The sequence below is a fragment of the Cibotium barometz genome, chromosome 35 (genome assembly GCF_041138505.1).
Source record: "Cibotium barometz isolate CiBa-2024 chromosome 35, ASM4113850v1, whole genome shotgun sequence".
In the NCBI taxonomy this organism is placed as follows: Eukaryota; Viridiplantae; Streptophyta; class Polypodiopsida; order Cyatheales; family Cibotiaceae; genus Cibotium; species Cibotium barometz.
The window spans coordinates 23,161,520-23,177,072 of NC_141080.1; the positions used below are offsets into that span (position 1 = coordinate 23,161,520).

The window sequence follows — 15,553 nt, forward strand, 5'->3', positions numbered from 1 at the left end:
GCAAAGTGGTGATGGCCTGCTTTACCTGCTTCTCCTCTTTCTTTGATATAATCCATGGTGCAGGCGGAAGACGAACGTGCCCACCCACCTCTCGTGGCCAAGCTTGATGCATACGTCCTGCGACCCGCAAGTCCTCACGTACGCTAACATTGTCTCATTTACCAATAATATGTTCCCAAATACCAGATCCCACATTCTTGAAGATGTGCATGGGATCAAGAAGATGGTTGATCTTAAGATGGGTCCAATATGGCAGCCGAAAAAAAATGGAGTACCTACACAAGGGATTGCTCTATGTGACCTTTAATCCAATTAGAGACTACACAAAACAAGATTGAAAAAACATCACTATACCTGTTCATGCCATCTGGAGGAAGAATAGTTATAGACTCCCAAATACGCTTCCAATCTTTTGCACGAAGTGTTTGTGGAGGAATGTTACTCTTACTAGCAACATATTTAGGATGATCTGAGGGGAGAAATCGATGATGATTATCGAATATAGTCTTACACAAACCATCAGCATACTCATGTACTAACGAAGGGCCATAAACAGGACATGCATGTTTACCCGATGTTTTCAAACCTGTTAAAATATAAATAAAAGTTAGAATAATAAAGTCAAACTGTCTAATTAATATATATAGCCAATAGTAATAGAGTAGGGAGGTAATTAGAATTCTTACCAGAACAATCGATGTATCCTGGAAAGTCATGCATTGTCCACATCAACACTGCTTTTAAGTCGAAGTGTCGAGAGGAGGGAGGCCTACTAATCTCCACCACCGCAACACCTCTCCATAGTTCCTCCAACTCATCAATCAGTGGTTCAAGATAAACATCCATATGCTTGACTTTATGTTTCCCTGGAATTAGAAGGGATAACATAAGATGTCCCTTCTTGATCGCCATTGATGGTGGAAGGTTGTAATTCACCAACACAACTGGCCACACGCTGTATGCGGTGCTTTTGAAACCAAATGGATTCACTCCATCCATACCCAGGCCAAGTCTCAAGTTTCTGGGCTCTGTTTTAACGCTAGGCCACTCATCTTCAATATGCTTCCAAGCAGGAGTGTCTGCGGGAATTCTCCACATGCCATCATCCGATCGATGTGAGGAATGCCATGACATGAGCTCTGCTATGGATTTGCACTTGAACATGTGTTTGATGCGAGGAATTATAGGAAAGTGTCGCAAGACTTTACGAGGTACATCAAAACTCTTCATATCTGTTCTGTACCTTGCTTCACCACAAGTGGGACAATGTAGAGCCTCCTTATGCGTCCCACGAAAGAGAATGCAATCATTGACGCATGCATGTATTTTATCATAATCCAGTCCTCCAAGAGATGTCACATAGCGCCTCGCTATGTCTCTTGAGGTGGGTAGCCTATTTTCCTTTGGAAGCATGTTTGATAATAGCCTGCATCCAATATCATCAATTATAATTAGTCTTAAATCCTAAACCTTAAACCACTAATTCAAATTTGTAAGTTAGAATGCTTACTTCAACAATGCGTCAAGACTTGCATTGCTCCATCCATAAACTGTTTGTATATTAAGTAGTTCAAGTGAAGCACGTAAAACTGAGAATGTGCACCCTTCAAACACCGGTGTCGATGAAGCCTTATAAAGATGCTCTTGTTCCATATCATCATCGTCCATACCTTTGGGATCATCCTTAAAAAGATTCCGCACCATATCATCAAGCACCTCCTCTTCCACAACTTCGTGGGGTGCAGGGCTATTGTCATCCCTTTCCCACTCATCTCTGACAATAGATCCCGAAGCTCCAGCATCATCTTGTCGACGCTTTACGTGCTCTCGTCGCGCGTAGGGTACCATGTTAGGGTGTGGTACTGCATCCTGCTTCAATTAGAGTTTATATATTACAACTCTATTAATTTAATTTGGATACCAGGAGTCATTTGAATACCATCAAATTACATCTACTCACCTCTAAACCTGTTTGATTCCATTCTCCATACATGGAGATGTGATTCAAGGTAATTCGACGTGCTCGTACAATGCATCCTTGACATCGATTACACATACATTTGATCCGTTGTCCCAACCACACATCGCGATTACGATGACGCATTGTCTCATCTTCCCCAAAACTGCTTGAAGAGGTTGATGACATCCTGTGTACAAATCAGAAAACACAAAATCATAATATGTTTCTAATGAAAGCACAAAAATCGCGTGTATTGACGCGGTTATTTCCTAAAAATTGTGTGTATTAATGCGGCTACTTCCTAAAAATCGCGTGTATTAACGCGGGTAATTTTTGCAAAACGCGTGTATAAACGCAGCTAAAATCCATACACGCGAATATACACGCGTTTATAAACGCGAATATAAACGCGGCAGTATGTTTAAACTAAAAATAGCCCGCCTTTCCCAAATATAGATTTTGAACAAACAAATCAACACTGCTTGCGTTTTCGCCTGTTTTCGCCTCTTCCAACAGCAAGGAGGGAGCAGAGAAAGGAGCACACACACGGGAGAAGGAGGGAGCAGAGAAGGAGCAGAGAAGACTCACTTTTTCAGAGGTGAGTCACTTTGTCCTGTGCCTTGTCTCTTTCCTCAGATTTGTTTATGCTATTTGCTCTTTGCTCTTTGGGTTTGTCTCCGTCCTTTTGTTTATGCTATTTGCACACGATTGGGTGAATGATCCTGACAGGGGCGACAATAGTCCTTTTATAAGGACACTCTGTCTTTGTCGGGGGTCGATCTTTTTGAAAAAAAAATTTCGCAGATCGCGTGTAGAAACGCGTGTAAAAGCGCGTGTAATCTGTCTGCAGAGTCTGTTCACGCGGATATACACGCGTTTTTGGACGGGTGTATACACGCGTTTTTTGACGGGTGTATACACGCGTTTCTGCAGAGACTGCGTTTCAAAATTCATGATTTGCAGGAACACAACTGACTTGAATGATGATATTTGTGTGAGTCAAGAGACAGCCCATGATGTACATGAAGATATTTGTTGCAGGTTCTTTATGGATATTCCAGGTTCTTCATCCGATCCATTTGCGTACAGCAATTGGCTGATGGAGATGCTGAATCATTTTGGGCGCCATCCTGGTCCGGTTAAGCTTACAGAGTATATGTATGCCCATCCCCCTCCTTCCCTGCCTGGTGTCTATACCCCTATCGCGAGTATCCAGGGCACTCCAGTGCCGTCTATTCCTCCGAGTCCGACGAGATGGCATGCAGCTTCTCCTCTTCCACGTCCACCCCGAGGAGACATACCTCGTCCCAGACACACTCACGTACACCCTCACAGCCACCATCACGTGCTCCCTCAGAGCCACCGTCACGTCAGGGCTCACAGCCACCGTCACGTAGACAATCCCCCAGTCGTGACTCCACCCGCAGCAGTAGGAAGAGTGGGAGTGGAGGATGCGGGGGGTGCTTTGGTGGGGGAGGTGGGGGAGGTAGTAGGGCACGCGGTGAGAGAGGAGATAGAGGGAGAAGAGTTAGAGGAGACAGTTCGGAAGAGGAGGAGATGAGAGAGATGGAGAGAGTGGTCTGCTATGATGTGACGGATAGGGGCGGGATAGTGATGGATGCGAGGGGGAGGGAGAAGAGTTAGAGGAGACAGTTCGGAAGAGGAGGAGATGAGAGAGATGGAGAGAGTGGTCTGCTATGATGTGACGGATAGGGGCGGGATAGTGATGGATGCGAGGGGGAGGGAGGTAATGGAGTACATGCGTGGGGTAGTATCAAACTCATATAGAAATTGTTTTATTAAATTTAAAGATCAAAATAGCCGATTAGTTGGGGAGGTGATAGAGGCTGTACATAGTCGGTACCCCAATCCCCCACATGCTACATTCTCGGATGTATGGGGAAGGACGCGAATAAGGGAGATCTTAAGTAATAAAAGATCTAAAAAACTCGCGTACGATGACCGGCTAAATGTAGCTGCGGGTGGCTATCCTGCCGAGAAACCTGCCACTGCGCACAAACGCGAGTGGAAGGAGGCAAAGAAACGAGCAGAGGGTGGCGTGAAGAGCAGGCAGCATGTGGAGGCACGACGGATCCAGATGGAGACCATTGGATCTTCGCATTTCGGATCTGGCGGCGTCGAGTCATGGGAGGCAGAGTTCGTAAGTATCTTGCCACTTTATTTGATTGTTTACTTAATTCATTGATTCTATGATTGTTTTAATCTTACAAATTGTGTTGATTATGATACAGCGACGGGCTACGGGGAGGAAGCCCACAACCCACGATACTGCGTATGCTCGCCGGCATAGCAGACGTGACACGTGGGCCATCTTCAGAGCCGAGGGACGTATTACGGACGCGCAGTTTGAGATGGCCATGAGACCATACGGTCGACAGGTACTTGAAAATTCTAAACGAATGGTTTTGGTTTATTGAATTACATATATATATACTTATATACTATATATTACTTGAACAGGCACAAGCTGCTGATGATCCACCGGCCGCCGCTGCAGAGGGTGGACGTGAGCACTACTCATCGGACATTCCGACCGATGTGAGCTCATCTGAGCATGGAGGGAGCACCGAGTCATCATCTGGGTCTGAGTAGTACTCACACTTATAGTATCACATTCCATATTGAGGATGTGATTGTATATATTTTTTTGTAAACTCAAGCCATGGGCTACTTCGAGATATGGACTCCCTTGTATACATGTATGAAATTTTGATCGTAATATTGAATTGATTGATCGATAGTATTACATTCATGTCTGTCTTGAATCGTGTATTGACAATGTATGCATTCATGTCGTTCTTGTCTTAATCTCCCTCGTGCATATGTTCTTCGTGGATGGTCTAATGGGATGGTCTAATGCACAAAAAAAAAATCCAGAGAGTGCTATTGGGTGCTGGAATGCTGGAACAGTATTCAGGCACCAAATAGCACTCTGTGGATTTTTTTTTTTGCTCTCTGTTCGCGTGTATAAACGCGTCAAAACTGCTAAAACTCGCGTGTATCTACGCGAATACCCTGTAAAATACGCGTGTATTAATGCGTCAAAACTGGTAATTACGCGTGTATAAGCGCATCTAAATTAAAGAAACGCGTGTATAGACGCAGGTATAAACGTGTCTGAGACATCTGAACTGAACAGAACGCGGCTATACACCCGTGTATAAGCGCGTCTAAAATAAGAAAAAGCGTGTATAGCCGCATGTATCAACGCGTCTGTAAAAAGAACGCGGCTACACACCCGTGTATAAGCGCGTCTGAGAGGTGCTATACACGCGCTTTTACACGCATGTCTGTGGCCGCGATGATACACGCGCTGATACACGGGCCCGCTACTTTTTTTCACAAGTCATTTTTAGCGGCTAGGAGCGCGGGTATGAGCCCGATCCCTTGTAGTGTAACATCATCCTTAGTGAGCTGTGGAGCACACATATCGACCCCAAGAAGTCATGCCTAGCATGGCTGACAGTTTACAAAGCCATATGGACCCAGGGCAAGGCTGCAAAATTGCACATCTCCTCTGATCAATGTGCAAGATGCGGCCTACTAGAGGACGACCTTCACATCTTCATTCAATGTATACACATATCCAGCACATTCAAAGAGCTGCACTCCACTATTCAGAAGTGGGGAAAGGATGTCAACTGGAAGAATCTAATGTTAGGGGAAAACATAGGATGTTCAATAGCACTCTGGAATGTTATCAGATGTGAGTATCTATGGCATGCATGGCTGCAAAGGTTATCAGCTACATTTAACAACGCTGAAATCAAGGGTTCCTCTCTCACAGTTTGTTTAATCACTACATGCAACATGTACTGGATTAAACAAACCCAAGACCTCTTCAGTTTAGAGAGAAGGCTATTGCATAAATTCCAAAATAGAGCTTCAGACTTCACCCTGGGAAAATTAGAAAAAACCAGAGACAAGATTCTACTTATTCTAACCAAGGATAGAGCTCTTATAGAAGCAATCAACAAGCAACAGTAATCATACCTCTCTCCCATAGCCCAAGAGTTTCAGAAGAGGAACTACATACAGACAGGTATTAGAGACCAAACTAGGCAATTTGAAGAGAAAGATAAGGCAATGAGACCTGCTGATAAAGGACCACGAGAACCGGCCTGCTTCCGCCCTTCATCTTCTGGGATCACGCTTTTCTACACTCTGATGATTCTCCTGTTGTGTGGGTGGCAAGCAAGAAGACTTTGACATGGTGCATGTGTCTGGGAGAGGCCGTAAGCCATCAAGCTAAGGAAGAGCAGAGAAGTTAGAAGGAGGCGTAAGAAGATAGAATGCAGTTGCATGTCCAGCTGCCACGTGGATTTTCAAAAGAGCTGCTATTCAACACGTTGTAACCAGTTTCCTCCCTTCTTCTTAATATAAACTGCCTGTTTTTTGAAAAAAAATTATATAATATTTAAAAAACCTAATTGCATTAAAAAAAAGAGCGCTCGAACTTACCGAGCCCAAAAAGTGATTGGGCCGGCGGCCCTGACGCCCTTTCCACCGACAACGGGGGAGCTAGCGATTTATCCCAGTCAGCCAAAGACAATCATTATACACCGGCTTCTTGGGCTGCCATAGATGAGCTTCCGATGCCTAAAGAGTATAGCTACAGCAAGCCGCAGTGCCTCCAGCAACAACAACAAGGCTATCACAGAGTAGTAATCATGCTCAGACAATGAGGTAAGTAGCCAACCCAAGATCATCGTCGACGCCAATGTGAGAGCACAGAACCCCAAGAACCAGTTCAAGTTGTTTCTTCAACCTTACATCATATGCCTCAAATACGGCATCTTTCTTCCTACGAGCAGCTTGTGGCTTGTTTCCTGGTACGGTGTTGCCCCCATCTTTGGTGCTACTCTCGGGTGCAGTGGGAAGAGGATCACCATGTCTCTCCTGCAGAACGACGGAGGAGTTGTCGAGATCTAGTGTAGATTTCTCCTGACCAGTAGTCAAAATGGGTATCCAGATTGGGCTTCCTACCATCTCTCTATCTGTTTGTCTCTCACTCACCGAATCTCAAGAAACCAGGCACTAGATTGGGATCTCTATCATGCACGGCACAAAGGGTGGAATGATGAGAATGTTCAAGGCCGATTCCAAGACTCGAGTGAAATGCCAATTAGCACAGAGAAGAGCCTTTCGTGATTTGGTAAAGCTGTTAAACATCAACTTCAAGGATGTGGACACGTCACATCCAAAGACTAGACTCCCAGTGTAGTATGTACAATTAAGTCATGAGAGCGCTGACCTTTTCGGAGTGGTGGGCCAGTAGGACTCTCTCATAAAGAATATTAGGCCTAAAATTCCAGGGTTTTGGTTTCACCCAATGGATGAAGAGCTGGTGGCCTTCTATCTGCGGAGGAGAGTGATGATGTTCAATGATGATGAGCTGATGGGCGTACGCGAGTGGGCGTGCATAGCGTGATCATGGACATTGAGCTGTACAAGCACAAGCATTGGGAATTGCTGGGTCTGGCACACCTACCCAGTACAGGAAGGGTCGATAGAGCGAGTGGTATTTCCTCAATCAGCCCGACAAGAAGTATTCGCGACAGCCACCACATCAACCGTGCTACCCACTCGGGCTACTGGAAGGCCACATGTGTGGACCGCAAGGTGCTCCACAATATGACTCAGATTGGCACCAAGTAGACCCTCGTTTTCTACCAGGGCCGGGCACCGAGTGGCGAACGGATAGATTGGGTCATGCACGAGTATCAGCTTAGTACTAACAATGCAGACCATGCCCCTAAGCAATTCAACAATGCTGTCGTGCTTTGCCGTGTGATGAAGAAACGTGGACCCAGGCTGCTCAGATCTACCCGCTCGAATTATCTCGGCGATACTCATGAAAGTCTGGGAATACATCAAGGCACAAAAGCTCAAGGTACTTCTCTCTCTTTCTCTCTCACTCTTGCTCGAGCCCTTTGGATTTGTTAACTTTACGAAATGATTTTGCCTAAAGCTACCATTGCTAATTCTATGCTGATGAACAACCGTGTTTATGTTTCCATGTAGTGGCCATCATTAGTGGAACACATGTTGTGAAGGGTACGACCATACCATTGTGAAGCCACGGTCGTACCCTTCTCAGTAAAATACGGCAATGCTTTAAAATGATCGAATGAACATGAATTTGAAAGCATGCTTGGAAGCAATGCTAGACTGACATCTGCCAATCGATGAGCTTGAAGCTTGTTCTTATGTTCGATGGGGATTCAAAACTACCTCGCATGAGAAAATTACAAATTCATTACCACATTGAAAATGAGTTCTGTATCATGAATCAATACGTAGGGACTAATGGCCACCTTCAACACTGAAGGTATTTTGGTCCACTTTTGACATCGAAAGTGCTATTTGGGAAACGGGGGAAGGGCACGTTCTCCTATGTTTATTTTGAACTTCACTCACACAAATGAGCACGAAAATCCTATGACTTCATGAATGAAATGTAATTTAGATTCAAATGAGGTAATGAATTTGAAATTATCTACCTTGCGATATACTTTGAGATCTCTGTCGATGTCCAATGATTCTTCACGTCAAATATGATCATAGGCTTGATGTTCATGCTTATTTGAGCTCGATAAATTGTTCGTATAAACTTGCGAAAGACACGTATACGAACAAGACATGCTACAGAAATTGTTGAGATGTCAAGCTCAACATGAGTTGACACCACTCACGAGGCACCTGCATGATTGTTTGACCTTTACATCACTAGCGAGTTTGGTAGTTGGCACCGACATATCTTCGTCAGAGATTCTACAACTCGACTACACTAACTAGTCCACACTTACCCACTCCTCTAAAACAAGAAGAAGAATTTTCAGCCTCTTACCTTGTGTGTTCTCCTCTTACCTTGTGTGTTCTCCTCTAGGGTTTGTGTCACGTAGGCTGTAATGCCTGTGACCAACGGTAGACCGGATGGCCAGACGGGGCTTTAGCGTCAACGTCCCGGCCAGAGCGTCGAGGACGTGGTCATCCGGGGTTAGGTGGGAGAGGACGCCCATGCGGAGTCATGGGCGGCCAGGCTAGTGTGGACGGTAGGCCACACACTATATAGCCTGGGGGGGATGAGGGGCAATCCTCATTCTTCCTCTATGGCTGGGTGGTGAGCCAGAGGCCGTCCCCTCCTGTGGTAACGCCCGTCATAGTGGTGTTACGATAATCTAACATTGGTATCAGAGCAACGGGTCAGCGTCCATGCGTGACCGGGGACCGGAGCCCACTCAATGGTTTTCAACCATTGAATAAAATCTTATCCTTATCTCCACCATCGACTGTGTGGAGGGAGGCGGCCATAGCTGGAAGGAAGAATTTTCTTTCTCTCTCTCTCTCTCTCTCTCCATTGCACACACCCAAGCACTCCATTGCAAGAATTTTCTCTCTCTCTCTCTCTCTCTCTCTCTCTCTCTCTCTCTCTCTCCATTGCACACACCCAAGCACTCCATTGCAGGTAAGCATTTTCATTTTTTTTTTTTGCTTTGGAGCTTGTCTGCGAAAGAAAAAATTTTCATCTGGTGTAGAGAGAGAGGTCGGCTATGAGAAGAGAGAGAGGCGGTTGGAGCTTTTCATCTGGTGTAGAGAGAGAGAGAAGTCGACTATGAAGAGAGAGAGGCGGCTGGAGCTTTTTGTCTGGAGCTGTGGGGAGCTGAAGGTCGACTATGTGTTTGGAGCTGAGGGTCGTGGAGCTGTCTGAAGCTGTGGAAGGCTGAGGCCACAACCGGCGGCGGCCAGCCCACAGGGGGCCAGCCCACAAGCGGCCAGCCAGGCTAGCGCAACCGGCGCGACGGCCAGCCCACAGCCAGCCAGCCAGCCCTCAGGCGGCAGCCAGTTATTTTTTTAAATTTTATTTTTTATTTTTTATTTTTTTGGAAAAAAAAACGAACACCTCTCTCCCGGCAGTGGAGGGATAATCCCGGAGGTAAAGGGATAATCCAAGGTGGTTCAGGCAGCACAGGTTCCCACGGGGATTAAATTTTTTTAGTAAGTTGAAGACACTTTTCTCTCAGATCGGAGCATCCCGGAGTAGCGACGCTTGTAGAGGCTCGTAGCGCAACACAAATTGGCAGTCGACGACAGTTGTAGGCGACCGTAAGGGGGGTGACTATTCTCTCTCCACCACTGCTTATTTTTTTAGCGTTTTTTTTTTGTAATTTTTGAGTTCTTGCATTATTATTTGTGCAAGAATTAAAGATGTCTGCTAGGCATAGTGTGTCCCCACCGCCTTCTACTTCTCTAGGGTTTTCAGGTCTCTTGTCCTCGGTCACGGGTTTGACCCCGACCAAATTCTCAGGTCGTATACGCCCGACCGCCGGTCCGGAGTGCGCTCGTGGATCACGCGTGATCCGCCAGAGCCCTCCTCGTCTGTTGACCCCGCCTTAGGACCCAGCGAGCCCGCAGTGGCCATAATAGTAGATGACCCCTTTCTGGCCGACGAGCTAGATGACATGAACACCGACGTCATCGAGGGAACTGAGGAGGACCTCTTGGAATATGACGACGATGATTATGACCTATTGGACCCTGTCGCGGACGTCCTGACAGAGACGGAGCTCTCTAGTGGACTTTTTAAATATCTTAATGCAAAACTGAACAATATGGGTAAAGTCCAGGCTGACTTAGTCACGATGCTACAGAGCATCTCCACACGGTTAGATGCACTGACAGCCGCCTCGACTAGTACTCCGACTCCTCATGGTAGCCGAGCTCCTGCGGCACGGGTGAGCGTAGCCTTGACATTTGGCATAAGAGAATTGGGTATGTAAATGTGCAAAGAATGAAGTCTATTTAGACTAAATAAATTGTGACAGGATTACCGAAGTTTAAAGTTGAAGGTATGCAGAAAGTATGTGATGTCAATTTGGAAAGCAAACAAAGCATGTATTTCTACATCATAGAAATGTGAGCAGGAATGTACTAGATGTTGTGCATTCAGATATATGGGGTCCTGCGATGAAGACTATGTCTATGGGTGGCTACAAGTACTACGTAACATTCATTGATGACCACATGAGGAAAGTGTGGTTGTATTTCATGAAGGAGAAAAGTGAAGTGTTCACTCATTTTTAGAATTTTAAAGTGATGGTGGCTGAAAAATAGACAAGAAATCATGTGAAGTGTCTAAGGTTAGATGGAGGGGGAGAATACTTCTCCAATGAGTTCTTTGAAATCTTGCGAAAGAATGGTATTCAGAGATAATTTACATGTAGATACACTCCAACAAAATGAAGTTGTTGAGTAGAAAAACAGACACATTGCAGAGATAGCACAAGCATTGATGGCAGAGAAGAATATGCCACATAGCTATTGAGCTGAGGCTCTGTCCTATAACAGCTTATATCATGAACATGACTCCTACTGCAACCATACATGATGTAACGCCAGAGGAAAAGTTTACTGGCAAGAAACCTGATTTGTCTCACTTGAAAGTTTTTTGATGTACTGCATATGTGCATGTGCTAGATGAGTTACGTACTAAGCTGGATCCAAAGAAAGAAAATTGTGTGTTTATTGGGTATTCCCTTGAGCAAAAGAGATATAGATGTTATAATCCTGCTACACGTGAATTGAGGGTAAGCAGGGATGTTGTATTTGATGAGAAGAGTAGCTTGTATGCTGCTGAAAAAGATGTTAGGACTGATGTAAGTTAAAACATGGTTGCACAGAATGCAAGTCAACAATTACAATCATTGAGTGGACCAGAAGAGTCCTCATCCAGTGGTTCTATTAATAGACCATGGAGTGGTAGGCTGCATCATAATACTAGTCGTGGAAATGTTGTTGGTACATCACATAAAGGCAAAGAGAAAGTGGTTGAGGCCCTTGGTATGCCTGATATTTCTGCAGGGCATTCTCTTGTTGATGGAGAGTCTAGTGGCTCGAAGATGAGCCTTCATGAGGAGCTTGGGATTCCAGCAATGAGGTCATCTGGTGTGAAGAAGGCTATGGAAGCCATGAATGCAAAGTTATGAGGATCTGGAAGAGTCAAAAACCTTGTGCAGAGGTTGACTTATGATGGTTATGTGGCATATCACTATGCTTATGTGGCAAAAGTTATGGAGGTTGTAGAATCCATATGTTTAGATGAGGCTATTGGAAATGTGTGTTGGGAGAAAGCAATGGATGAGGAGATGGATGCATTGTATAGAAATGATGAGACTTGGGATTCGGTGCCATTACCTGAAGGCAAGAAAGCTATTGGCTGTAAGTGGGTGTATAAGGTGAAACGTAACAATGAAGCTTTCTTGCCTGAAGGCAAGAAAGCTATTGGCTGTAAGTGGGTGTATAAGGTGAAACGTAACAATGATGGTAGCATAAGCGTATACGAGGCTAGATTGGTAGCCAAACGATATGCGCAGACACATTGGATTGATAATGAGGAGACATTTGTCCTAGTTGCAAAGATGGCAACTGTGAGAGTTGTGATTGCAGTGGTTACAACTAAAGGCTGGTTTTTACATCAGGTGGATGTAAAAAATGTATTTTCGCATGGCGACTTGCAAGAAGAAGTGTATATGCATATCCTTGCTACCTTGGACATACTTCCAAGATGCATGAGAACTAGGTTTGCGAGAGCTGACGGGCAGGTGATCACATCTCCCTATATGCTTAGCACTGCATACCTGCCTGATGTCGCCACTCATGAACTTGAATGAACAGGCCGATAAAGTGGAACCATCACGGAACGTCCCACTCACATAGAACTCACAAACTTGATGGATTCCTTGGGCAAGAACGCTATGTTCTCCCTACCGAATTCAGACACCCACAGTCTAAAATACATAGGGGCAGTTGAAGCACCTGAACACTTCAACCAAATATGACAAAAGCAGTTCACAAATAAATCCCTCCTGGTCAACAGGACCACCCCCCCAAGTTAATGGAACCCATTGACCCTAATGTAATAATCCAAGAGCACACTAGGAATCCAAGAAAACTATAGGCTTAAATAGTGCAGAGAGCATGTAATAATCCAAGAGCACACCAGTAGCCTCCCATACTCACCTACATGCACACTAGTTCAAGCTCATGCATGCATACACTCAAGCAAGCAAATTAGTAACGTAGGGAAGAGATCAAATGTCAAGCTTACATCAAATAATTGGAGAGATTGGCGTATACACATGAACTTATTTCACACTTATCCAACCAAGACTTAGAAGCAGGCCCGGGTCCAATAGAGCAGCTCCTCCTAATGTTACAACTCAAGTTAATTGATTTTCCCATACACGTTAAGGTTGAAATTTAACTGCAGAGAGCACTCGAAGAGGTAGTAGCAGGTGACAAAGTAGACATCACCGGACTCAGAATTATTGCACACAATATTGTAGTCGAAGACCTGAGAGAGGCAGCTCGCGCACTGTGAGGAGGAGAGATAGCCAACACACTGTGCTAGTGCATAGGCTCTGCTACCACCTTTGCCCACGCTGGACGCATTGTAGCCAAAGACAGCGTGTGAAGGAGCAGCCTCGGCTGTGTCGTTGAGCACGGTCGCTAGATTGGCTTGGAAAAGAGAGTTGGTTTGGTGCGTGGTGAAGCAATTCGAATGCACCAGAGAGTCCTCCGCAACATTTAGGAAGTTGTAGCTCTCGTAGCGCAGGTAGCAGCCCTTATACTGCACTCGCAGACCTTTGCCGTACCACATACAGGATTCGTCACTGGAGCATACGAAACACAGGAAGAGCATTCGGACAGGGAGACGTCCCCCCGGCACACTGGTACATGCCATGCACATAGGAATCCTTGGAAGAACCAGAGGTTACTGTGGCCTTTGAGTACAAGGTTTTGGAGGCCTGTTGGATGAGAGCGCCCACCACTGCGTTGAGGTTGTGGGCGAAGGTGCTGTTGCTGGTGAACGTGACCGTGTTGCAGAAGCCATACACATAATCAGTTACGGCTTGTTCACCCAAAGCTGGGCAAGGGTGGATTAGAAATAGAACGCCTATGGTTATGCAAAGAGCTGAAGTTGATCGCAAGAACCATGCGAGGCTCAGGTGTACGCAATCCTGCATGGCCTACAACACACACTATTAGCAACTAGGAAACCAGAGAGCAAAGGGAAAACTTGTATAACATAACACCACTTTGGATCAATTTGATCGGCGTGAAACACAACCTAAAATTATGTCAAAGCAAAGGGGTTACACTTTTGTTAAACTACATCAATAGCTACTAGTAATTGGTTGGGATACTAACTTGTTGACAGTGTTAAGGTAGTATGAAAGTATCTTTCTCATCATTCCAAAACTTGGTGGAATCAATTTGAAAGAACCAATTTGGATGTTTCTTCACGGTTGCTTGAGCACCTCTATATATCACCTTGAACCAATGACATCAAAGATGAATAGACTAAATTCTATAAACCCAACCTTAAGAATATCTTGAATAGTTCTACAATACTCAAGATCGTCCTCTATGACATTGATATCATGTCTACTAGCTTGACTTTCTTGCTCAAAAGTTACCATCACACCACAATCAAATGTGTTTCTTTTAGAATCCACATGCTCTGTGCGAAAGTGCCTTCCCATGACCATATTGCATTATATAGTTTGTACTAACATTAAACAAAAGCATGATATTTAGTATAGTGTATTAAACAAGGTATATAATGATCGAAGCATGCGACAGAGATGAAGAATATACTTACTTGAGGGCCACATCCTCATGCTCTTCTCTTGTGATGATCATCTCTCCATTTTTCGATACCATCGATATTGCCATACAAAGCCATTCTATATTGATTGCATTTGGTAGAGGTTCTAAATCGGGTGAGAATGATAAGCGTCTATTTGCTCTTTTGAAAGCTCTTCTCTCATCCTTTCATCTATTGATTGCATATCCTTGTATCTCCCAATCCACTTCTCCATTATCCTTTTGCGTTATTTCTTCATCTAGTCTTCGTTGCCTTCCTTTTCCTTGTGGCAAATTAGTGATTAGTCGGTCATTCTCCTCATTGCTCCACAATTGTGGCATGGAAGGATCTATACGAGAGAGATGTTTTGAGATATACACAAGAGACTCTTGCATCAACCATCCCTTTGCCATGCTTGCTTCTGCGCTTGCTTTTTGTCTCATAAAGTCCTTTAAGATTTTCATAAACCTTTTAAGAAAAAACATCCATCGAATATGAACAACATCCATCAAATATGAACAACACCACAAAGCACCACTTCATCAACCAAATGCACCACAAGATGCAATTTGTAATGAAGTAGATTAGGGTCATTTACATGTGTATTTTTGAGGACCTTGGGATATATTAGACATAGGGCTCATGGGCATGGTACCTTTTTGATCATTTGACTTTACCTTTCTTATATCCATATTATCTACTCCATGTCATGAGTGGGTATTTTTCTTTCTTGCATTGGTATCAGAGCTTTGATTTTGATCCACTTTCTTGGAAATTTTCTAAAAACTTCTAGGTTTTCTTGATCAAGAAGATAGATATGGTGATTTTGATTGGGTAGAGTTCCATTTCTTGATTTATTTCCTAAGCTTTTGGGGACTATGGGTTATTGTGAACCAAATTTTTTTGGGGTAGCTCCATCAAAT

At 44.5% G+C, this 15,553-nt stretch overlaps 2 pseudogenes; one reads left to right on the forward strand and one right to left on the reverse strand.

Moving 5' to 3' along the window:
• Positions 1-7,037: 7,037 nt before the first annotated feature.
• Positions 7,038-8,058, forward strand: LOC147618242 (NAC domain-containing protein 100-like; annotated as a pseudogene).
• A 5,147-nt stretch (positions 8,059-13,205) lies between these two features.
• Positions 13,206-14,007, reverse strand: LOC147618243 (plasmodesmata-located protein 5-like; annotated as a pseudogene).
• Positions 14,008-15,553: the final 1,546 nt, after the last annotated feature.